This window comes from Protopterus annectens, chromosome 1.part2, assembly GCF_019279795.1.
Source record: "Protopterus annectens isolate FY-2018-M chromosome 1.part2, PAN1.0, whole genome shotgun sequence".
Lineage (NCBI taxonomy): Eukaryota > Metazoa > Chordata > Ceratodontiformes > Protopteridae > Protopterus > Protopterus annectens.
The window spans coordinates 844,945,054-844,972,872 of NC_056727.1; the positions used below are offsets into that span (position 1 = coordinate 844,945,054).

The 27,819-nt window shown below is 38.4% G+C and overlaps 1 pseudogene; it reads right to left on the reverse strand.

The window, feature by feature from the left end:
• The window catches only part of LOC122792415, a 94,902-nt pseudogene that overhangs the window by 11,550 nt on the left and 55,533 nt on the right, over positions 1-27,819 (reverse strand).

Sequence of the window (27,819 nt, forward strand, 5' to 3'; positions counted from 1 at the left end):
AAGACATATTTTTGAGACCCTTTATCCTTTTGGTGAGGAACTTTTGGGGCCTTTCAAGCTGCAGCAGGTGTCTGGTCAGATACATTCCGAACGGGGCATTGTACTCAATCATAGGTCTAATAAGTGATGAGTACAGGGGGACGATGACCTCCCTTGATCTAGATGTGAATCCCTTCATGATCAGGTGGGTGATATAGAAGGTTTTCCTAACTACTTTAGCAACATGAGTGTCAAACGAAAGGCTACTGTCAACCTGGGTCCCCAGATCTCTGATGACTTTTTCTGTGCTCAGTGGATTGCCACCTATATGGTAGCTAGGGGTAGCCTTGTTTTTCCCAAAGGGTATGACTATGCATTTTTTGGCGTTTAACTTCAGGCCATATTCAATGTAATATTTTTAATATATTTCATTATTTTTGCACCTCATTTATATATAGCATATCTTTCCTCTTCCATTTTCTGATTATAGCTATTTGGTCAACTATAGCAATCATTGTTCCATTTAGAAATGCCTGAATTTGCTTAAGTAGCAAAATAATCATTTCTTGCCCTCTTTTACTGTTAAATAGCTGCTGTTTATTTCATGCCCTCTCTTAATAATTTTCTTGACATAGTTTGAGTAAACTTTAAGCAAATCAGTATCTCTCTCTTGGTACTGAAAAACCTTCTCAACTCTTTAACCCAGAACCCAGCCTTGAGGAAGTCTGAAAACCCAGATTTAAGTTGTTTCTAGTTAACTGATTAAGAAAATAGACCCATAAACTTCTCTTGCATTTCAGCAATTCATCTCTTCCTCCTCTTATATGTCTCACTTAGCTCAGCAGCACAATAAAAATACTTTTTATTTCTTGCAGATGATGAACTGAACTCTCCTGAAAATGGCAAAAGAAGAAGGTTGGTTGTACCTCTTCCTGTTCTAAAGATACTGTCCCCAAAGCCATAGCTGCAGCACTATTCCCATGTGAATAATTAGTCTGGCCTGTAAATTTCAAATTCCCAGTCATACATCAGTTTAGATTGTAGGAAGGATGCCCTCTATCCAAAGTGTTGAATAGCTGGGACTCCGCATTAATGACCATTTTCAGAGGCACTGTCTACAGACTACAAATATAAATGTTGATGTCTTCAAAACTGCTTAAAATATTCTCAAGAAATTTTCAAGGAAAGACAGAGGGATAATTATAGCAAAAAAGGTTCATAGTTTAAAAAAAGTAAAGGAACTCCTGTAGCTTGAATTCTGCTGAAGAATTATTATGTTTTAATGTAATTTTATGTCACAGCATATAAAAATAATATAAACCATTTTCTTTCAGGAATGCAATTATTTTAGGCATGACATTATAACATATTTTAGAGTCTTCTATAACTTTTCATATTTAATAGTATGAAGAAAACTGATAGCTATGCTTCTATTTTAAACTTGCTGTTTAGTAAATGTTGCAATGTACCCATTTCAAATGCAGTTCTGGCAGTAGTGTGACCCTACCTACCAAAAAAAAAAAAAATCAATAACCATATTTCTTGAAAATATTATTTAACATATTCAGGACATAGTTTCTGTATGGTCAAAGTTACTGAGGAAATAAGATATGCTAATAATAGCACTTAGACAAGCAGATAACACAATCTCAAACATATGCATGTCTGTCAGAGCAAACAAAAAATGCACATTTTGCTACAATTTTGAAAATGACAACAGTGCAAATGTTTGTGCAAGCAGTAATGCTTTTAGTCTTATTTTCATAAGAACACATGGATTATAGAATTCAAACATATACCAAGTTGTGTCAGCCTGAAAAAATGTCAGATGTACATGTTTCTTCTGAAATGAATGACGTGGCAATACAGGTCTCCTGGCATTACCTAGCAATATAGGACCACATCTTTGAAACCATTTAAAATTTTCAAGTAAATTTCCCGGAAGAAATAATTAATGGCTATTAGTTTCTTGGCCATTTTAACTGTAAAACTAGGCACACAAACCTATCTTCACATAACGTGTCACTGCATATTAATCTAAAATAAGTGATGGTAACTGTAAATCCAGTGGCCAAAAAGTCCATATTTAAGAGAAATGTGTATGATTTTTTTTGCTACTTTAGGTGTAATCATAATCCAGTAAAGATACATTTTGGGCATGTGCTCAGTTTTGTACCCTGAACAGATGTAATATATCTGCACTAAAGTAAATTGAGTGAAAAAGTAAAAGCCAGTCTAACTGAAAAATGTCAGTAAAACATTATATTTTAACGTATGTATAAATGTTCATATGCCAGTCTTGTTTGAAATTCTTTAATAATTCTTTCTGAGAATTGCAGTAGGATACTGTGATAAACAAAAAATACATAGGAATGCAATTCTAACCTTAGGGATTTTGGTGTACATCATTCATGAATTTCAGCACACCTCATTATAGGTTCATAGGTTGGTACTAGGCTATCGACCTTAGGGCCTATACAAGCCTAGCCATAACAATTCCCTGCCTATTTCTTCCCACAATATTTACTTCCCTGGACCCCTGTCTAGCAGGGCAACTGATGAAATCCCCAGGGTGACTTTCTTATTTCCCATCCAGTCGTCAAGGTTCCTTTTGAAGAGGGCCAAGGAGGCGCTCTGCTTGACATGTATGGGCAGTCTATTCCAGAGTATGGGGAGTCTCTGGGTCAGGAACCTAACCCTTCAGCATGTTTTGTGCTGTTTAGTCTTTCCACCATCTCACCAATAATCATGAGAGGAGAGTGAGCTGGTTGTGGGATGACATTATTGAGTGCTAAACTGAAGTCCTTTGCAGAAGGAGTTTTGGTCATGAATTAAATGTTACAGTAAAATGTTCCCTCTTTGATGAAATATATATCATTTCTACTTATGAAGTAGTCAATTCTCAATGACTATAGACCAGTAGCCCTCACATCTATCATTATGAAAAGCTTCGAAAGGTTAGTCAAAAATTGCCTGACAGCAAGCCTTCCAGTGGCACTAGATCCACTCCAGTTCACATATCATGCCAATTGTTCCTTGGCCAATGCCATTTTGATTGCACTGCATCTCTCACTGGCACACCTTGAGAATAAGGACATCAATGTTAGAATGCTGTTTATTGACTTCAGTTCAGCATTCAAAAATGTCATCCGACAACAGCTAATTGAAAAACTTGCTGATCTAGGTATCAATGCCCATATGTGCAACTGGATCCAGGACTTTTTGACTGAAAGACCTCAAAGGGCATGTGTGGGTTATAACGCTTTGAAAAGCATCACGGTCAGCACAAGAGTACCTTAAGGCTGTGTGTTGAGTGCACTACTGTTTTGGTACTAACCCACGACTGTAAAGCTAGATTCAACACCAACCACATCATCAAGTTTGCAGATGACACTGCAGTCGTTGGCCTGATCAATAAAAGAGATGATAAAGACTACAGCGAGGAAGTGAACTCACTGAATGACTGGTGTGCCAAGTACAACCTCGATCTTAATGTCAACAAAACAAAGGATATCATAATGGACTTCAGGGAAACACAGCCAGCTCATTCTCCTCTCATGATTTATTGGTGAGATGGTGGAAAGAGTAAACAGCACAAAATTCCTGAGGGTTCACATTGCGGAAGATCTATCTTGGTCAATAAACACCAGGCATATAGTAAAGAAGGCTCATCAATGTCGGCATTTCCTTTGGAGACTGAGGGAAGCAAGTCTACCACCCACTATCCTCTCCAGCTTCTACAGGGGTACCATATCCTAATTTGTAACTTTTCAGTGTGGTACTGGAACTGCTCAGTTGCAGACCAAAAAGCCTTACAAAGGATAGTGAAAGTGGCAGAGATGGTAACAGGCTCCAAACGTCCAGCATTACAGGAGTTATACCCAGCACGATGTTACAACAGAGTTATATGCTTGACCAGCAGAAGATATCGCAGCATCGCTGTAAAACATCCAGGTTCAGAAACAGCTTCTTCTCTCAGGCAGTGAGAATCTTGAGCTCTGGCAATAATTTCAGGGAAGCCAAACACTGACAAGATATAGGGCGGCCAACTCTTTTGGTGCAAATAAATGAGAGAGAATACAGATTCTAAACATAAACAATACATAGATGGCAATGAATGTGCAATATTTTACTAACTAGATCCTCTTATTCATGTGAGAATCACACAGTGCAACAAGGACGTGTGCAATAATAAATCCTTCAGCTGCTGAAAAGTATACTTAAGGTAAACTTTGATAATATGTAGGTAGAATAACTTGTCTGATGTGAAATGATGACTGTATGTGTTATTGTATGTATGTATATGTCTTCTCAATTCAAGCCTGATAACACGCAATTTTGTTTAGACTGCACCTGTGTAGGCTAAATGACAATAAGGTTTAGTTTGACTTTGACTTAAGGTCAATAAACTTATATTTCAGACAAATGATGTATTATCCTAATATGAAGAGAAGAAATATATCAGTCCTACTGAAAACTGTGTATAATGAAACTTGCAAGACTGTGGTAATGAAATGTCTGAATCTTACATGGGTGACTAGGTTAAAATGCCATACATCAACTCTTGTTAAATAATTCTTAAAGAAATATTTTGTAGAATAACAATTGGATACTAAGCAGTAATTTACAGCTGAGACTTTCATTCTATCCTTAGGAGCTTTATTGCAACTCTCAGTTGTATTTTATTTCTCCAAATTTTATGCTCCCAACTTAGGGGTCCTGACCATAGTACTGTTTCTAGTGACACAAATATTGTTTTAGTTGTTTTCTTTGCTAAACTAGACACAATAATAAGAAAACAAAAGTAGTCCACAGGGACCAACTGACAACTTAGAATAAAAATTAAAAAAATCAAACCGGGCCATCAAGGTCAGTCGCTTCACTTTATTGCAAAAACCAAATAACTAAGTGCTTTCGCCAGGTACAACCTCTGGCTTCTTCAGAGTCATTTGGTCAATTAACAATTACAACTTTAAATAACAAACTCCAGTATCCAAAAACTAATGAAACATACAGAAATCATGACATCATACACTTATCATTCCTACTTAAAGGACCATATAATTAGTAAAATAGTAGTTGAAAAAATGTCTAAATCTTGTTTAAATTGTGCATATTTAAAACACTATGGTGACATTAAATTATAAGGCAGGACTACATACTTTTAAAATTCTTATATTAAATTAAAAACATTTTAAATATACGTATATTACACAACGCACCCTAACTTTTAGATCATGTTAGCCCTAAGTTATAAAACAGGCATTAGGGATGTGTTGTCATTTAACCCAGACAAGCTCAAAGCATTTAGCCTGAGCTGCCATTTTAGTTCCTTAACTTCTACTTCAATATTAACATCCCCCCCTGTTTCACTACTATGCACTCTATCTACAACAAAGAATAAAACCGTCTTAAAATTCACACAATTTTTGCTGTGTATATAAAGTGCATTGTGTTCATTCCTGTTCTTCATGCATCTAAGGTGTTCCAAAATTTTATCACGCAGCCTGCGAATGGTTTTACCAACGTAAATATAACAGCAACTAATAAAAGGTATGTACATATGGTATATTTACCGGGTCTATATTAAAATCTCGAAGGTTGAATGCTTTGAATCACTAAATATCGAACTTTAGTGCTCAAAACATGAAACCATCAAAATTCTAGTAGACCCGTAAAAAAAAAAAAAACAAGTAAAGGGTGTTTAGGCAGTGGGGAAAGCCCCCCTGCACCTCCCCACCCCCAGTACTTAAATATACCAACTCCGAGATCGCACTTTAATGGAGTATGGTGCAGAAAGGGAAGATTTCCCTTTCCTACACTGTAGTGCGATCTCAGAGTTGGTATATTTAAGTAGCGGGGGTGTGGGGAGTGCAGGGGGGCTTGCCCCCCTGCCCACACTCGTTGTTTTTTTTTTTTTATGTCCTAAAAATATTTTTATAGGTGTTCGATTGGTTAATAGTTCAATGCTTACAGTTCGATGTTTTCGAACTATTAAACTTTCATGATTATAATATAGACCCATATTTACTACCATGAACATACATCATGAATTCATTATAAATATAAAATGAGAGAAATGTGACATGATACTTTGTCACTGTTAAATGACTTATACAGGCTTACTTTTAAGATTCAGTATCTCAACCTTTAGTTTAAGAGTTCTTGATGAAATGGATGTTCAGTGGAGTGCTTCTGAGCACTCAAGTGCAAAATGTACCTGTAACTGCAATTGTATTCTTACATATTTCATTTTAGCTAAATGTTGAATTTGACCACACTAGATTGTCCCAGCACTGGGATTTTTTTGGTCAGGGCATGTTTGCATTGTCAAATAAAGGATGCTTTGTTCAATTAATTATATATGACTTTACTTCAATAGCAATATCTTAATAAACATACATTCTAAACATATGTGTGAATTGACATAATTAAGGACGCATTATATTTTTATTCAAAAGTTTGTTTTATTTAATTTTAATTCACCTAAGTCTTCTAACCCCCTACAGAATAACTCCCAATCTTCTACTTCTTCTTAATCACAAGAAATCACATTACATCTGTACTAGAAGACATTCCTTTAGACTTTCTGTCTTGTCCAGATAGCCTCTGCCCTTGGTTTCTGTACCACTGTGAAGATATAATAGCCACCTCATTAAAACACCACCACAACTTTAGCTTCATAACTAGAGCCATGCCCTCCATCTGGAAATATGCCTTTGTCAGATCTGGAACAAAATATTACAAACCCTCCTGAGGCTCCCAAGTCTGTTGTATCTTACTAGTTACTACCATTGGTAAAATCTTAAAAAAAAAAAAACATTTACAAGCAACTCAACACTTAGTACTTTCTTGGAAGCAGCATGGATTTTAGGCAGGTAGAATTCACATGAATGGTATCTAGACACTCATGGACGATACCCTCATTAATCTGGATAAAGGTAAACTCATTTGGGTAGTATTCATTGATCTTACCCAGGCCTTTGACTTGGTTGATCACTCCATCCTAATATCCCATTCACAAGATATTGGTGTAAGCTCTAAATTTACCCAGTAGTTCAAAGATTTCTTGACCAACCAAACCTTCACAGTTAAAATTTGGCCTGCTTTATCAGATACAACTTTTACTCTTTCAAGTTTTCATAGGGATTAATTATTGCAAAAACATTCTTTATTTTCGTAAATAAACTCCTCCTTTATGCAGATGACATGGTAATCTATACAGCCAGCCTTTCTCATGACATCATCCGCAATCTGCTTCAAGCTGACTTTTTGCAACTAAGCAATCAGCTTTGCTCTAAAAATACTCCTCTGCCCCGACAAAACCAAGTCCATGATGTGTGATACAAAGAAAAGACTCACTGAAGCCACTAACCTTCTCCATATCAAAAACCTAGACAACAACCTTATTGAATCCACCACATCATGTGGACAAATTGCAACAAAATAACCTTAGTAGGCAGCTGAATGGACTCCAAAACAAAACAGAATTAGTCCAAAACAAGAAACAAGCCATGAGACTGACCGTTAAAAAAAAATCTTGGTATATTTTAATACAAATAAAAAGCAGTAGAAAAACAAAGCTTTCAATCCATCAAAATTCTTTTTCAGTGCATAATAAAATTATTATGTTAAAACATGTGTTTTATATCAACTGCCAGCCAATCTTAATAGAACTTCAGCATCACGTGATTTATAAATTTAAAAGTGGTCTACATAAATACAAATGAAAGTATACTCTATAAATATTGTGTCATAGAAAGATATCTAAAAATACTAAAAATACAAAAATACAAATGCCCGTGGTAAAAAACTTATATATGACTCTGTTTATTCTTAAGAACTGGTTTAATACTATTTTTACTCTTCAAACCAGGTGGTGTATAGGCCCTAAAATAATTAATCCACTTATACTCTGCCAAATCTGTCTGATTATCTATATCTCCTCCTTACTTTCATTTATATATTCTGTGTAACATTTTAAACTTAAAAGTGTGGTCATTACTGAAATGCATAATATGATTGCTGAGTGCATAAGTATCAGTATGTCTGCATATCTCTGAAAAGTGAGAACCAGTTATCTTCTTGAATTTCTGGTTAGTTTTAAATATAAAACATTTACATTTCACACAGTCAGCAAAGCAAATAAGATTTTCCATAGAACAAGTAGCAAAAATGCTACATTTAAAACCATTTTTAGTAAAAGGGTGTATAAATCCATTATCAATGCTATTACTGTATAAGGACAATAGATACAGCTATAACAAGGAACTGTTAGTTTTCTACTAGTCATAGAACATTTAATTGAGCAGAAAGTTTGATCTTTATAGCAGAGACATTTCTTTATGTTTTTGTCTTTTATATATATATATATATATATATATATATATATATATATATATATATATATACATATATATATATAAAATGGGGTTAATCCCCAACTAGTTTATAAACTATATATAAATCAGACTGTAGTGTGACCAAATTCTTCTGAATTGTTTGTTTAATCAAATCAGTATGCCTATTACACTTTGTGAGGTATCCCATAGTATAATTTCTATTTCCTGTACTACATCTAGTGTTATTCCTAACACTAGAGAAATAGGGTGCCCCCAAGCTCTCACACTTGGAAAATACAAAATCCTTATTATTTCAATGAATTCAATGTTATAACCTCTAATCTGAAAGTCTGCACTCATGCTTTCCACTTCTTGCAAGAAAATGTTCTCTTGTAGTGTTTAATCTATCAGTCCTCCAGAAATGGCTCCAAACAACAATATTATGTATATATTTAAGATGCAAGCTGTTAAATTGGACATATCAAGTAGATTGAGCATTTTTCCTGTGGATCTGTGTGTCAAATGTCCATCTCTAAAATTCATGGTAATATCAAGAGAATTCATTTTCTCAAAAGAAGAATTAAAATTAAAAAAACAAAAAAAATCCATATTTTTTGTAAATTGATGACAAACAAGTTAAGGGTATAATGATCAGCAATCCATACAAAGAAAATGTCATCCACAAATCACTTATAAAATGCTAGATGGTCATTCAAATATAAAGAACTGCTACTAATTATATGCATATCTTCCCATCTAGCAAAAACTAAATTAGCATAGTTGTTAGCAACAGGTGTGCCCATAGCCACACATAATTTTTGATGGAAGAAGTCATCATTAAACATAAAAGTATTGCTGTTAAAACTGCATCTACCATAAAGCAAAATAATTGACATTTTTCATTAGAAAAGTCATAATGATGAAGTTCTATTATGAAAGGCTGGTACATGATACAAAACACATTTTAACATAATAATTTTATTAAGCACTGAAAAAAAATCTTGGTGGTCTGAAAGCTTTGTTCTTCTACTGCTTTTTATTTGTATTAAAATATACCTTGTGTTTTTTAATGGTTGGACTCCTGGCTTGTTTCTTGCATTTGGATACATTGACATCTGGCTTGAACAGTCACTCAACTTCCAAGACGATATTCAGAAAGTCATTTTCATAGTTAACTACCTCCTATTTCAGGCCACAACAAATCTCATTTCCTCTCTTAACCTGCTAAAGTAGCCTCAGCAAAGGTATCTAGCTGGCATAAGTAGAATATGGCCTATGCCAATTTGGCATTGCCTTACAAACACACTACCACCCTAAAATCTATTTATAATAAATTCTGGCATTTCATCACCAACTCTATTTGGCATGAACATCACTGAAACACCTTGGAACGGTCAAATTGGATACTCATTCAATGCAGAGCTAACCTCCTTGGCTATCATGTCCTCAAACTCCTGCTGCAAGGCACACCATGCCCCTAACTATGAGACTAATTATAACCAACACACACTGCAACCTAAAAGCTAATCCACTAATGGTCCTACTGTTATAATTCCATCCAATAAACTTCATTCAGTACACTAAACGTTTCAGTTCTCATCCCTAAACTGTGGCACGCATTGTCACCTCATCTTATTGAAATAAAGAGATGACAAACAGTTCAAACCACATTTTAAACAATAGCTAAACAATATAAGCACACATGTCAGAACACAGGTCATGTCACTTAATTCCCATATTTCCATTTTTAAATTCATCCCAGAAAGACTTGGTAGCTTAATTGCCTAACTTCTTCAACATATAAACTCATAAGTACTGCTTCCCCATGTGCCCTACCCATTCCTTACTATATATCTACTATCCACTTCTCCTGTTGTTAACTCTAATAATAGGTAGACACTGTGGCACATGCAACAAGAGCTTTGTGCTATAGTGTATGCTACTAGATAGGTCAAGGTTCTAATCTCACAACAGACAACTGTGTAAATATCTCTCTCTCTCTATCTATCTATATATATATATATATATATATATATATATATATATATATATACCTGTTTGGCCTATCTCTGTACAATGGTTATATATTTTTTAAATCCCTATGACTACTTGCCAGCCTCTCCATTGTCCTCCTTTACAAGGCCTGCTGATGTCATGCACCTTAATAGCACTGGCTGATAATCTAATAATAAGACCTTTGTCCTATAGTGTATACTGTTCGATAGGTAGGGGTTCTAATATCACAACAGACAACTCTTTCTCTGTGTATGTGTGTGTAAATATATCCCCTTGCAGCGGTGAGGACATGCCTGTATGGCCTATCTCTGTGCAATGGTTATACATTTTAAATCCCTGTGACTACTTGCCAGCATCTCCATTGTCCTCCTTTACAAAGCCTGCTGATGTCATCCACCTTAACAGCACTGGCTGATAGGCTAATAATAGATACGCTCCTCAGTGCATGCAATAAGAACTTTGTGCTATAGTATGTGCTACTAGATAGTTAGAGGTTCTAATCTCATAAGAGGTAACTCTTTCTCTGTGTATGTGTGTGTAAATATATCCTCTTGCAGCAGTGAGGTTATTCTGGTATGGCCTATCTCTATGCATTGATTATGCATTTTAAGGCCCTGTGACTACTTGCCAGCTTCTCCATTGTCTTCCATTGCATGACCTGCTGATGTCATACACCTTAACAGCACTAGCTGACAATTTAATAATAAGACCTTTGTGCTATAGTGTATACTACTAGGTAGGTAGGGATTCTAATCTCACAACAGGCAACTCTTTCTCTGTGTATGTGTGTGTAAATATATCCCCTTGCAGCAGTGAGGACATGCCTGTATGGCCTATCCCTCTACAATGTTTAAAGGCCCTGTGACTACTTCCCAGCCTCTCCATCTTCCTTTACAATGCCTGCTGATGTCATCCACCTTAACAGCACTGGCTGACAATCTAATAATAGATAAGCTCTGTGGTGCATGTGATAATGACTTTGCACTATAGTATATACTATTCGATAAGTAGGGGTTCTAATATCACATAAGCCAAGTGTGTGTTGGTAAAAACATATTCCCTTGCAGCAGTATGCATATAGGATATCTATGTGTAATGGACATGCATTTTACTTCCCCGTGACTAGCTGATGGCCCTAAATAGCCCGTATCTACCTAGGCATAACTGCTATCAATCACCACCTACATTTGTATGTATGGTACCAGACCTTCTCACAGGATATGCGTGCATGATTACGCTGACTGCTCCCATTGTCTCTGACACACTGTTCAACATAAATGCACCTAGGTAACCAAGCACATATACAGCTGTACATTGCCAATGTCATTTTTCTGCTGTGCTGCCATGCCATTCCATGCTGCTGTATTGCCACCAAGTCTCCATAGCTTAGCCACTCAGACCCCTGTAACAGAAACATACACAGGTCTGTGAGATACCCATCATTCTGCAACACTACTGCTAGCCTAACATCATGCAACAAAAATACACAAAACTTGATGTGTAGTAATGACACATGCCAGCATACAGCACCTGTTATGACCCACAACACCTGCCGTGGGATAACAATACTGCACTACACAACTACATGTAAAGTAATATAGTCACCCTGTGTATCAGACACATATTTGCATGTCCCTGCATCAATGGCATGGATGGCCGGGATGTGGTACAGATATCATTACATGAATGGGGTGTGGTGTGGGGGTGCCAGAGGCCTAGGCTGTGCCAAACAGTTGACAGCATATGTGTGAGTCAGGATGGGGTGTTGGCTGGATGAGCCATGGATAGGGGACGTGTATCTATTTAAGACCTGCATATGACAGTGATGTTTGAGGGTGTGCACGTACACAGTCAAGCTCAGTGCTACTCCTACACTTGTATGTTGGACATCTGTGGACCATACATGCAAGAGTGGACACTTCACTGTCTCTGGCCATGAACACTTGAACTGGCTCTGCCAGGAGTGGTACTGGCATCACCATGCCCAGGATCAGATGCAGTGGTAGTAACTGGTGATGACTGCAGTCTGCTGGCTCTGTGTTCCCCATGGGACCACCCAGAAGCATATGTCCATGGCCTGTCACATTGTGGTGTATACAGCACACTTCCTTCTGTAGTCCTGTAGGTACTGCCATTACAGGAGCGTGAGTGTGCACAGCTGCATGGAGTCTCAGCAGATGGTGTTGATGACCTATGTCCATGTGTCTAATGCCCTGATCTAACCAGATGTCCCAGCATATACAATGTCCGGTGAAAGACCGACACTGTCTCAGCTCACTGTCTGTGCACTACATCAGTGAAATAATCCAGTGTAGGTGGTGGCAGGTAGCAGTTATGCCTAGGTAGATTCAATGTGGTGGAGGCAGTCACAGATATCAGACTGTGCTGCATCCATAATCCTGAGCATCCATCTGGTGTTGTATTTAGAGCATGCCTGTGCCTACATGACAGACCAAAACATGCAGCAAGTGACCAGTGGTGTGACACTTGTGACAGGTGGTGGATGGGCAGTAGTCCTCCTTTGATCAACCCTGTCAATCTGCCTTTGTGGGACCTTGCTAGCCTCTGGCTATAGCTAGTGTCTATACTCACTGATGCCATAGTTGCCACACTGTTCTGTTCAATGTCGCCACCATCTGACTGTCCGATATCTGTGGCCTCAGGGGACTGGGTATGTGTGGGCATACTGACTGTGTGCCGGGACAATGTGGGAGAAAGTGGGATGTCAAACCCTGGGACAGATTCAGTCCCCAACAACTCCACCTGTGTCTCACTATGGCCACCATCATCATCAGTGTTCGATGAGACACTGACATCAGGTTGTGAGGGGGACAGACACCAACCCCCACATTCACCTGTGAGGAGGAAGACGAAATCAGTGTATTACCACCTGCACTGTTATGTATGGTAATCCACACAGACACATACAGATGAGGAGCCACAACTGCATTACACATCACACATCTTATTTCTGATCCCATGCACAACACACAAACACACAACGTAAACAGCATACCTCTCAGCCTAGAAACATCAAAAATCTGGACAAAAGCCCATGAAAAGTAGGTACAAATCTATTCGCTGATTAACATTGCATTTGCATATATAATTATGTAACCCCACCCACTCCAATGGGATTGTGGGGTCCCAACTTTCAAACACAAATTGAAGAATAGACAACCAAAATATGCCCCCAGACCCAGATCCTGTAGTAAATGGTAACAATTTTTTTAAATGTGTAGCAATGATGTTCACTGGGAAGGGAGAAGATGATGAACCTTAGGAGTTTGTTTTTGGTGATGCAGTATATGGGTTTTATGGTAAAAGTAGAGCAATTAATGGTAGGACATATTCTAATCTTAGGAAAAGAATATTATAGTTTGCTAGGACCAACAAAAGTCATTCTCCATGGCCTACTGATCCCTGGTGTAGCTACCGTTTGTGCCACCTGGGGCTGTCTTTGAGATTGCCGCCCTTCCCCCCTCACAAAATCATGGTTGAATGGGGCCTCCCCACATACAGCCCTCCCCTGTGCAGCCATTCCAATTTCCCATTACTTGACTATTTTGCCCCATTTACCATAAATACTGTAATGTGCATGCTGCTTTACTTCTACAATTAATTGGATTTCATTTAAAAGTTTTATTTTTAATTTTACAGCACAAACACTAATAGACATCTGCTAAACAAAGTAATGCAGTCTCACAATGAAATAGATTATTTATTGCATTTGTTTACTGGGAAAGTCCACTGAGCCGTAAAGTGCCTATTTTCAGTGGAGGCCCAGGGAGAAAAGCTCCACAGTGATACATACATACAGTTTAATAAAACACAAGCAGCAGTACAAAAGTTCCACAGAGATACATGCATGCAGTTTTATAAATCACAACTAACAGTACAATATATGCAATGAGATGAAAATACTAAATATAAAATAAGAGTTATGTCAGATTGAACTGATAAAACTCAGGTAATAATGTGACATATACAGTTTGTTAGACTAAAACCTCATATAACAATAATAACAGATTAAACTGTCTAGGAATTTTGGGTAAACACAGAAAAAGGAATGTATATGTGAGTAAATCTAGCTTCTGGCAGTACAGTGTGATTGTTGATACAGGAAAATGCACAGTAGCTGTGCTAAAATGTCAATTAACAAAGTATTCATGAGAGGGAGGATGTAGAGGTGGGGTACCTATTAAAGAGATACAGGAGATGGTATAGGTCTAGGAAAAGGAAGAAGAAAGCAGAGGTGGGTGTAGAACAGGGAGAGATGAAGAACCTTGTAATGGATTGAGAGGAGTTAGCACAGGGACATAACCAGTGGCAGGAGAGGTAGTGTCTCAAAGTTTTTTTAAAGTTATTGGTATTGCTAGTAGATCTAAGTGAGGGTGGGAGAGAGTTCCATACCTTAGCAGTGTAAAAAGAGTTGAGCCAGTGTCCAGCGGTAAGGTTGGGTTTCTCTACCTCTAGAAGCATTTGATTTTCAGAGTGGAGAGGTCTACTGGGGTGGTATAGATTAAATAGATTGGAAAGGGCTGGGCAGCTGGCGGGAAGTGTATTATTTTATGGGCAGTAGTTAGTCAAATATAAGTGAGGTGATGAGGTAGTTCTAGCCAGTTCAGTAGCCAAAGAGAGGTGCAGTGGTGAGATAGGTGTTGTCCATTTGTGACAAATCATGCAATTTTGTTATAGCATTTTTGAAGTTTGGATTTTAGACTGGCCTGAATGTTAATAAAGAGACGAGTGCCATATAGTATAGAGGAGAGCAAGGAGGTGGTGACGGGGGTTAGTTTGGAAGAGTTTGGAAGAGTAGTTGAGGTAAGTTTTGTGAAGATATAGCATTAAAACAGAGACTTAGCATTAAAACTTGACACACACTCTAATCACCAAACCACAATGAAATAGCAAGGAAACAGCAAAAATAGCTTCATTAGCATTAAAACGGCTCTGCCCTTGAAACTCACATTCATTGAAACAGCATTGAAACCCACAGTCAATGAAAATGCATCTGGCCAGTGGCAGATAAAGATTACCTTTGGGCTGTTTTCAAATCATAGGCCCCTTGCACATGAGACATATGTGTTCTTTGATACACCTTCCTGATTGTATTAAATTATATTCCTTGTATAATACACTACAGTTATTAGACAGCATTTTAAATGTATTGTTTTGAACATTTTTCCAGTATACAATGAAACAAAATGCATGAACCAATAATGACAAAATTGCCCAATGCAGAACATTTCCATCATGAAAATCTACTCAAAGTTTTACAATCCACCAGTATAAGTAAACATGCATAATCTCTGCAGAAGTAAAAGTTATCTAAATAATTCCACATTAAAGAGCTCTATAACTAATGAAAAGGTTGCTGCTAGCCAACAACTTTATATTTCATTGTTTCATGTACAGTGGATATAAAAAGTTTACACACCCCTGTTAAAATGCCAGGTTTTTGTGATATAAAAAAATGAGATCACAATAAATAATTTCAAAACTTTTCCCAACTTTAATGTGACCTATAACCTGTACAATTGAAATTGAAAAACAAACAAATCTGTTAGTGGAAAAAATATAAAAAATAGAAGACGTACAATACGTTTGTTACATAAGTGTGTATACCCTTAAACTAATACTTTGTTGTGTGTGTACATCCTTAAATTAATACTTTGTTGAAGCACCTTTTGATTTAATTACAGTGTTCAGTCTTCTTGAGTAGGAGTCTATCAGTATGGCACATCTTGACTTGGCAATATTTGCCCATTCTTCCTTGCAAAAGTGCTCCAATCTGTCAGAGTGTGAGGACATCTCTTATGCACAGCCCTCTTCAGCTCCCCACACAGTTTTTCTATTGGACTTAAGTTTGGGCTCTGGCTGGGTTATTCCAAAACTTGAATTTTCTTCTGGTGAAGCCATTCTTTTGTTGATTTGGATGTATGCTTGGGGTCATTGATGTGTTGAAAGGTGAAATTCCTCTTCATCTTTCTAGCTGACACCTGAAGATTTTGGGTCAAAAGTGACTGGTATTTGTAACTGTTCATAATTCCCTCCACCTTGACTAAAGCCCCAGTTCCAGCTGAAGAAAAGCAACCCCAAAACATGATACTGCCACCATCATGTTTCACTGTGGAAATGGTGTTCTTTTGGTGATGTGAAGTGTTGTTTTTGTGTCAAACATACCTTTTGGAATTTTTAGCCAGGCATGGATGTCCTTCTGTCTAAGAAAAGGCTTCCTTCCTTCTTGCAACCCTGCCCCATAGTCCAGACATATGGAGAATATGGGAGATTGTTGTCACATGTAGTACACAACCAGTACTTGCCAGAAATTCCTGCACCTCATTCAGTGTTGCTGAATGTCTCTTGGCAGCCTCCCTGACCAGTTTTTGTCTTGCTTTTTTCATCAGTTTTGGAGGGACATCCAGTTCTTTGCAATGACACTGTTGTCCCATATTTTCTCTACATTTTAATGACTGTCTTCACTGTGTTCCATGTTATATCCAATGTTGTGGAATTCTCCTGACTGATACTTTTCAACAATGAGATCCCTTTGATGCTTTGTAAGATCTCTGTGAACTATAGCTTTTGCTGTAGCAGACAACTGAGTAAATGTCAGGAAAATCCTACTAGGACAGCTGAACCTTATTTGGTGTTAATCAGAGTCTCTTTAATTGATGGCAGGTGTGTACCTAAGAAGACTGAATGCTGTAATTAAATCAAAAGATGCTTCAACAAAGTATTATTTTAAGGGTGTGTACACACAACAAAGTATTAGTTTAAGGGTGTGCACACTTATGCAACCAGCATATTGTATGGTTTTTATTTTTTTATATTTTTCCCCTAACAGATTTGTTTGTTTTTCAATTGAATTGTACAGGTTATAGGTTACATTAAAGGTGGGAAAAGTTTTGAAATGATTTATTGTGGTCTCATTTTTTTATATCACAAAAACCTGGCATTTTAACAGGGGTGTGTAAACTTTTTATATCCACTGTACAACTGAAGTGCATCTTGCCCTTGAGGAATAAATTGCCTATGTTACATTAAAAAAATGATAAGCTAGTAATACTGCAACAAGGAATGGATGGCAAACTGATAACAGGTTCATCGTTACTAGGTATCTCCCCAAAAGAGGAAATTCTCAGGGCTGTAGCATCCACCCCATTTAAAAGTACAACACAGTACAGTATCAGCAATGCATCTGCATACTGTGAGAGTAGAACCCTCAGCCTTCTGCATCAAAAGCAAGTATTCTACCTGTTATGCTGCCAACAAAGCAAGCACCCTTGGCATAAGCAGCACTAAACCTTTCTCCCCTGAAGCGCTCAGCTCCTTATAAAATCCACTCGACACTCAACTGTATCTCTCAAATTTGCAGCACAAGAAATCTGGAAAAAGCCAAAATTTGTTGGGGGGACAAAAGCCAAAAACCAGGGACATATTTTAAACATTGCTTGCATAATCTTGGAAAGTTGCTAGAATAAAATGTTGTGTTACCACCATGCATTTCCTGAAAGACAGGAAGACTGAAACTTAAATGGCTGTCATTTAGTGAATTCAGTTCTCACCATAGCGCTCAACCTCTTAGCACAAAAAACCTGGACAAAGCCAATAATGGGGGAATACAGACCCCAAACATATTTAGTGAATTCAGTTCTCACTATAGCTCTCAACGTCTTAGCACAAAAAAACCTGGACAAAGACAATAATAGGGGAATACGGCCCCAAAATAGGGACAAATTTCAAATACTGCTCTTGTAAACTTTAGAAAATTGTTATAATAAAATGTTTTGTCTTACCATGTATTTTCTGAAGAATATGAAGCCTGAAATTCAAATGCCTGTTATTATTTAGTGAATTCAATCTTCACTGATTTGCCACAAAAATCTTGAAAATCACAGATATTATGAGGAACAGAACAAAAATATGAGGCAAAAATCTGGACAGCTTTCACAAGTGGTGGTGGGCAGGGAATTCAGGCTCTTTCTACCTGTACCCAAGGTACAAGATTTGAGCCTAAGTAACTCTAGCCACCAGATATATTTAACTGGGGCATTACACACACACACACACACACACACACACACACACACACACACACACACACACACACACACACACACACACACACACAGCTGATGGCATTGCACATGCATCACGTCAGGCCAAAAAAGCCCAGAAATTAAGGGGTACCACTCAGGAACTGCGGCACCCCATTATTTGGACCTAAAAACTGAGAAATTCTGTACAGTTGAGAGGTATGATACGCAGACAAGACAGGCCCTTTATAACATGCACTGCAGCTACATCCGGTTAATGTTGCCAGTACAATGCATCTGTATGTTAAGCAATATGACAGTGTATCTGACAGACCTACACCTAAAACCCAGAACACCTTTCTTGAGCATAATATGCCAGTTGTAGTATCAGTGCCTCAGGTATGTACCGTCTCCCTATTGTGTGTAAACAGGCATCTTGGAGTGATTGCCTCTTTTTAATTTCTCCAAGTTTTTTGGGTTTCTAATACCATAACAGGAATGAACCCCATCCCTAAGTCAAAGTATGATTAAAGTTCATGAAATTAGCATTATTTCAATCTTTGATGTCAGTCAGTAGTGCTCTTCACAGCACCCACAATGTGCCCAGTGATGACTCCTTCTGCAATTTGTATGGGGTTAAATGGATTGGTAACATATCTAATTATGATTGTAAATTCTTTTTTATAAGACCTGCTGCTCCTACTACTATTAGAACTGACTGGGTATCTTTCATCCACATGGCTCTCATTTCTGCTTGCAGATCCTGGTATTTTATGTTGCGCCTCTCTATATGGAAGACAGTGTAGTCACTGGGTGTGGCGATTTTAATGATCAATGCTACTTTTGTCTTCTTTTCTTGGACCACTATATCTTTTTTTTTAGTATCTATCTTTTGGACTGTTGGTAATGGGTGATACCATGTGATATAAACTTCATCATTTTCTATGATGCTTTGTGGCTCATGTTTCCAGTGTTTTTCAGCCACTTTAATACCATAATGTTTGCACAATCCCCAGTGCAACAGTCTCGCCACATTGTTATGCCTTTCAGTATACAGTTATTCTGCCATTAGTGTGTCACAACCAGCAACAAGGTGTTTGACTGTTTCCAATTCGGTTTTACAAAACCTACATTTGTCTATTTCTCCCACATGTTCAATGGACTTTGCAAACCAGCATGTATGTAGCCCAGTATCTTGAGCTGCCAATATTTACCTTTCATTTCTTGGTTTGAATTTGCCTCTTCTTAACCATTCCTACATTTGTTCTTGATCAACATGAGGTTCTTCCAGATGTTTTCGATACCTGCAACTACCTTGGAGTTTTTCTCCCCGGGCCTCCGCTGAAAATGGACATGCATCCAGTCGGACTATCCCAGTCAACAAATGTAAAATAAAATAAAATAAATAAAATAAAACTATATTCATGTTTTTTCCACATTTCTTACCTTCTCATCTGGTCCTTCACCTTATATTCTTTCTTTTGTTTTTTAGCACATTCAGTTGCTGCCTGTTTTTTATCCACTTCTGGTTTGATTTCCATTCCTGCTTGACATCGATATGCTTCTGCTAGATTAAGCAGAGATGTCATCTTAGATTTATTCTCCTCATGTTTCAAAACTTTCACTACATTTGGATCTTGTGAGGTCAGTAGATATATGCGGAGTTCCACGATTGCAGATTTATACATGTAATCAACTTCAAGGAGGCCCATCCCTCCTTCGGAATGAGAAATATATAATCTTGGTACACACTGAATTTTATAAATCATTTGGTGAGCATGAAGCATCCTTCTTGTTTTAATATCCAATCTATATAACACTTTTTGGGGACAGTCAATCACTCCAAAACTGTAAGTTAGGACAGGAAGAGCAAACTGATTTATAGCTTGGATCTTGCTCCTTGATGTCAAGTCTGTTCTCAGGATTAATTTAAGTCTTCTAAAGTATTCCTTACTGAGTTTTATTCACATTTGTTCATGTTTTATTGCTGATCCTTCATCAATTCCCATGTATTTATACACTCCCTCTTGCTCAGGTTCTTTTATATCACATTCTTGTCCCAAAATTATTGTTACCTGGTGCGGCAGTTTTCATTTTTTAAAGGTTGCTTTTGCACATTTATCAAGACCAAATGATATTCTAATATCATCTGAAAAAGTTTTGACAACCTGCAGCTGTGCTTTCAGTTCCTCATCTGATGAGCTATAAAGTTTTAAATTATCAACAAAGAGAAGATGAGAAGTTGTTAGACTTTGTTGTTTTCTAGGAGCCAGATTGTAGCCATGGCTTAAGCTGTTAAGTAAACAGCTTAATGGATTAATGGCAAGGTGGAATAGCAATGGTGGCAGAGAGTCACCCTGGAATATCCCCCTTTGAATTTTTATCCCTGGAATAATAATTTGTCCTTTATCATGGATTAATTGCAAAGTAGTCTGCCATTGTTTCATGGTTACTGTAATGGAGTCAATCAGTGTAGGGTGCATCCTATACATTTTAAGTACTCTTTTATCCATGAATGTGGGATACTATCAAATCATTTTTTGTAGTCAGTCCATGCCATACTTAGATTCTTCCCCTTTTTACAGTTGTCCACTATAACTTTATTTAACAACAACTGATACTTTGTTCCATATGACTTTCTTTTATTACCCTTTTGTTCTACTGCCATTATTGAGTTTTATTCAAAATTACTATAAACTCTGTCAGCGTTAATTTCCATGTATAGTTTATATGTCGTTGCAAGACAAGTTATTGGTCTATAATTTTTAGGGTAGCTTGCAGGATCACTCTTAAGTAAGAGCATTGTTTTACCTGTTTTAACCAGTGCTGTCTCTATTCAGGATGTGCATATAAATAGTTCTTACTCATGGCTAAATCCTCTTGCAAAGATGTTTTCCAATTAGAGGCTTTTCTTAACTTTGTTTCAATCTCTCTGGCTGTTACTTCATCCCATTTCATATCCTGTACTTTAACCCTCTTAGTCTTTCTTTTACTTCTTCTATCCATTTAGCGTCTTTGTTATGTTCCACAGGATCTTCATAGATACTTCTCCAAAATGCATCTATTTCTTCTTTTTTTGGCTATCTTTCAATTCCTTTTACCTTATTTCCCAATTCTCTATAAAAGCCTGCATAACAGGCTGCACAGTTTTCTTAACAATAAGTGCACATGTGTTAATGTTCCTGCAAATACACAGCTGTGATTACCCATTCTAGGCACTTCAGTTAACTGCTCTGAAATGGAACATACAACTATTCTACTCTGGCTAAGCATAACAGTTGTGCCTAGGGCAACATGGTAGCCCTTAACATTCTTAGGGTATATGCAATCTGTCAAACAATAGTATCACACTTACCAGGTACAGAACCTTGGACTCCAGCCCCACCTGACGTACGTATGAAAATGTGAGGGAGAGGTATTGTCAGCAATACCACATGTTGCATTGTTACAAAGTAATATGTGCATATATCCACATGTACAGTAGGTTCATAGGTTCATACTAGGCTATCTGCCCTAGGGGATTTATAAGCCTAGCCAGAGTGTGTGTGGCTTTCGCCACCCCTTGGAATGAGAATACTATGCCCATTTAGGGTTTAGCTTACTGTGCCTCTGTCTAGTAGTGACACAGAGATGACCCCCGGGGTAAACCTATGATCTCCCATCCACTCGTCAAGATTTCTCTTGAAGAGAGTCAGTGAGGGGCTCTGCCTAACATGGACTGGGATTCTGTTTCAGAGTGTAGGGAGCATCTGGGTTATGAATCTGTCCCTCCAGCACATCCTATTTATTTCTGTGTTGAGGTTCAAATCTCTCGCTCTCATGGCTCTGGTGGATTTGGATTTTCTGAGGTGGAGCATGTCTATTAATTCCGGATTGTACATGGCCTTGTACATCAGGCATAGATCGCCTCTGAGTAGGCGGTATGCGACTGAATAGAGCTGGAGTTTCTTTAGCCGGGCAGCATATGACATATGTTTGAGACCCTTGATCCTCATGGTGAGGTACTTTTGGGGTCTTTCTAACTGCTGCAGGTGTCGGGTAAGGTACATCCCAAATGGGGCATTGTACTCAATTATGGGCCTGATAAGGGAAGAGTATAGGGGCACAATGACCTCTCTTGATCTAGATGTGAATCCTTTCATGATAAGGTGGGTAATATAGAAGGTCTTCCTAACCACCTTGGCAATGTGAGTGTCAAATGAGAGGTTACTGTCAACTTGGGTCCCTAGGTCCCTGATTACTTCTTCCGTTTTAATGGATTACCACCTATGTGGTAATTTGTGGGTACTGTATTTTTCCCAAAGGGTATGACTATACATTTTTTGGCGTTCAGTTTAAGGCCATGGCTCTGGCACCAGTTATCCGTTTCTATGAGGCCTTTCTGAAGGACGCTTGTGTCCGCTGGAGTATCAATTATGGTGCCCAGTTTGCAGTCATCTGCGAACTTTGTCAGCCACAATCCTCCTATGTTTGCTTGCACCTCAGAAAAATAAATGCCGAACAAGAGGGGTCCCAGGACCGGGCCCTGTGGGACACCGCTTGTGACTGGCTTAGAGTCTGACATGGCTCCAGCAATTCTGACCTTGTGGGTTCTGTCCTTGAGCCAGTTTGCAACCCATCTTATGACATATGGGTTTACATTTAAGCTGGTGAACTTGTCTATGATGCCAGAGTGGGGTATTGTGTCAAAGGCTTTTGCAAGATCAAGGTAGACTGTGTGAACTGCCTTACCATCATCAATGGGTTTATAAATATTACCTGTGGCAGGCACCATTTGTAAAACTACACTCCACTCTGATACAGGCCCCATGAAGGCTCAGTGTCTCTCCAGTAAGTGTTTTACAACTGTAAATGCCTATTTATGTTGAATTGTATTAGACATTTTACAACTGTATATGTTTATGTTGAATTGTGTTAGACATCTAATATGTTTTATGCTTTATTTTTGATGTTACTATGGCATGCACCAAGTTGTTACTAGTATAATAGTATGTATGGTCTATTTGCATAGCTGCACCTTGTTCACTAATGTTATTCATGTAATAGTGTTGTGTGTAGACAGCTCATACTAGTGTCTAAATTATTTCTATAAGTTTGTGCTGTTACTGATGGATAGAACCACATTAGAGAACCACGACAGATTTATCTGTGGCTGCATAACTGTCTGTTTTTTGTTTTCTAATGTTCTTCCAATTGGCTCAGTATCTGCATATACTAAGTAGTGGTTCAGGACATTGCATGTGGTAGCTATTTGCTCAGTGTGTTTTTTATAATCTTTATAATATATATTTACCATCTCAACAGTGCTTACTTATCTCTGTACTCTTCTTTTCTAGACCTAACACCACTCTTGAGTATTCAACTGTGGTACCACCTTTAACATTCCTATAAGAAAAGTGCAGTCCAGGTCTGAACTGTCTGCAAACAGCTACAGTTAACTTTGAGTATGTGTCTAACTGTTTGAGCCAATCTTCATTTTCCCCTGGAGAGCACTGTGCTTTGGCTGTAAGCAGCCCCCCTCCCCCACCACCACCACCACACACACACACATCTTCCACTTTCTCTTATTCCCTTCTGTTAGCAAATAGTATCCATAACTGATCAATACTGTGTGTTTGTTTATTTAAACTATACCACAGTAGCCTACTGATACAAGGTTATCCTGGTTTTCCACCTGAGAAATTAAGACAAGACTTACAGTTTCAGAGCAGTCCTTGGTCAATTGTGATTGTTCTTAACACATACTTGTCTTGCTTTGTGATTGTTTCAGCCCCTCATACAAGAACCTAACAGGGTCTCTACCCGCTTCACTCCCCGCCCTGCCCCTATTCCCTCCGCCCCAGTGGTCCCACCTTTATTGCACTCAAACCCTCCCATCTTTCCAATAGCCAACCACAGCGCTAACCCAACACTACCTCCTCCATATTCCCTCTACTATCACACCTCCTCAACTGACATGTACAAGCATACCTTTCCTTTGCTCACTGCATGCACTCTCCTTGCATATCTTACATCCTACCAAAGCTCCATCATTCCCCCACTCAACCACTACCACTGTACTACTACTCACACCACCACCCATGTCTCACCCATACTCAGCTCCCCTCCCACCAGCTCAAGAACCATCCCTATGCACCCCCACATATTCTACCAACTATATTACTCAAACGTAAAGCATCCCTACAACTTAACATAGTAACCCTCCCACCATACCTATTACCCACAGAGAACAATCATAAAATTTCTCTTATAAACAAACACATTCAAAAACTGAGAAAACTAATAACCTCATGCATATCAACACTAGCCCTAAGTGGAGACATCCACCCCAACCCTGGCCCTACCATCTCCAACCCCAATCCTCATAATCAGACTAGAAATCACAACTTCTCCCATATTACAGCCAATAGAAAGCCAAGTGACTTCCTTCTACTAAGCCTAAATATTAGAAGTATATCCAACAAAGTCAATGAACTCCATGCCACCATAGACTTATTCTCCCCAGATATAGTCGTCCTGACAGAAACCTGGCTAAAACCTCACATTACCAAGTGAGCAAATACTCCCTACAGGTTACGGCATACTAAGAATAGACCGGCTAAACAAAAAAGGAGGTGGTGTAGCTATAATATTTAAACAACATCTAAACATCCAGATCTTAAAATCATCAGCTCCACAAATAGGCAATGAAGAAATAATATATACCAACCTCAAAATTAACCAAAACAAAACCATCAACATAATTGGATGCTACTTCCCACCTGGCCAAAACATCCCTCCACTAGAAAACCTCCTCAGCTGGTCTACCCACCATCTCCCCCAGAAACTATCATCTTAGGTGATTTCAACACTGACTGGCAATCCTGTTTTGGCAACAATCCAACCCATCATGTACACCTTCATGGCTTCACCCAACTAGTCCAGTCACCAACAAGGATAAATAAAAACTCCAGCAAGCACTCTACCCTGGATTGGATACTAGTCAGTAAGAACCCCCAGTCATATATAACAGGCTGCTTATCAGATAGCCTCAGTGATCACTCCCCAACATTCCTACTCAAAAAATACCTGTACCAAGCTAAACCTGTCATCTATCGTCAAATACGTAAAAAAATAAACTTTAACCCACTCACATTCATCTCATCCCTCAAAGAATGTAACTGGCATGCTCTAAAGTACCTCAGTCTAGATGACGCAGTTGAATCTTTTAATACTACCTTCCTGAACATCCTTAATTACCATGCCCCCATAAGATTTTCCAGAACCAAAGCACAACCCTCCCCATGGCTACAGAAAACCACTAAGTCAGAAATGAAAAACAGGGATAAAGCCTGGGAGCACTGGCGCAAAACCAAAACCCACGCAGCTAGACAGAAATTCCTAGAACTACGCAATAGAGTCAAAAAGCTAATAAAACGGGACAAATTCCAATACTACCAGTCTGCCCTAGACTCCTCACAACACAGCCCCAAACAATTCTGATCCTCCATAAACTCCATCTTCTACCCAGGTAAAGTCAGTACCCCTCCTCCTAACATCCCTCACTCCTCAGAAAATATTGCTACCTCATTCAACACACACTTCACCCAAACCATACTATCACTAGCTAAACAACACAACCCCCCTCCCCTCCAGCCCACACCTTCAACTAGTAATCTCCCCACTGCCTTCTCTTTTTCTCCTGTACCTACCTCCAACATAAAAAAACTCTTAACTAAACTTAAACCCACCAAATTAGCAGCAGACACCGTCCCAAGTGAATACCTACAAATCGCAGCTGATGCTCTGGCCTACCCAGTATCCATCTTGATTAACCGATTTCTGTCAGAAAGTTACGTTCCCACATTGTGGAAAGTCTCACATATAATTCCCCTCCACAATTTATTTATTTATTATTTATTTTATTTTATTTTATTTATTTTACATTTGTTGACCGGGATAGTCCAGCTGGATACATATCCGTTTTCAGTGGAGGCCCGGGGAGAAAAGCTCCAAGGAACAGAGGTACAAGAGACAAATTACAAACAATATAATGGAAATTAGACATTTAGTATAATACGTTAAGTACTCTTCTGATATTGGAAAAGCTCCTAAGAATATTGATACAAGAGCAAAAATTCCAAGCAATACAACAGAAATTAGACATTTAGTACAATAAGTGGGTACACTTCTAATATTGGATAAGAACAATAAGTAGATAAATAAAAAAGATGGAATCCTGGGAAGAAAGGAGTTGGTAGATGGATTGTAAAGGTTATAAGGTGACCCAGTTGAGTTAGGTTACGTAGTGGCTATGCAAGGCCGTGTGTGGACATGGGCATGGTATATTAATCAGGGTTAGGGCATGGGCATAACCATTGGGTTTTTAGAAATGCACGGAGGTGAATTTTAAATTGGTCCAGAGTGGTCAATTGTCTAAGGTTGCTTGGAAGGGCATTCCATATCTTGCCAATGGAATTGGCATAGAAACATCCTCCTGAGTTGTTAGGTTTGATGGTCAATACTTGACTACTTTTAGATGACCTAAGGGATGATAGATTTGAATAGGAGGAGAGAATGTTGTTTAGAGAGGGAGTTTTGTCAGGGTGTTTAATGATTTTGAATGCCTCAGTAAGCTGGTTAAGTTTCAGAACATTAGGCAATTCTAACCATCCTAGTGTTCTAAGGTTGAGGCAATGGTGGTACGGTAGGGCATACCTGTGATAAATCTAGCTATGTGGTGATAGGCAGTGGATAGTTTATTAAGTTCTTTTTTGTGAAGAAAGGAGAATATAGGGGAGGCATATAGGAGGGTGGAGAGGAGATGAGTTCTGGCAATGGTTAGCTTGGTGTGAGGGGTTAGAATTTCTTTATCCTGTACATGGACCCGAGTTTCTTGTTCAGTGTTTTAATGGACAGATTCACGTGCATGTCAAATCTAAGTTTGTGGTCAATTGTCACCCCAAGTAGTTTGGTGTGGGAGACTGGGTAGATTTTGGTGCCATTGTTAGCAGAAACCACAAAGGTAGGAGTTTGGGTACTGGGAAATTGTAGACTGGGAGGAATTGCTGGAGAAGGGAAGAATAAAAGTAATTTGGTTTTGGTTGGATTGAGTAGGAGTTTTAGGTCAGAGAACCATTTTTCGACTAATGAGAAGCAGATTTGGGTAGTAGCTTGAAGGTTGGTGAGAGAGACGTCAGAACAGATAAGCGTGGAGTCATCTGCATATTGGATGCAGGTGGAATTGGGAAGGACTGAGTGTAAACCGTTAATAAAGAGAGAGAAAGAAGGGGACCAAGGATAGATCCTTGAGGGACACCGATATTAGTGGGGAGAAGGTCTGAAATCCTATTATGCCACTGTACTGCTTGTTTTCTACCAGAGAGGTATCGTTGAACCAACTTATGGTGGATTTGCTAAGGTTGAAGGTTTCAAGTGTGAGGAGAAGTTGTTTATGGTTA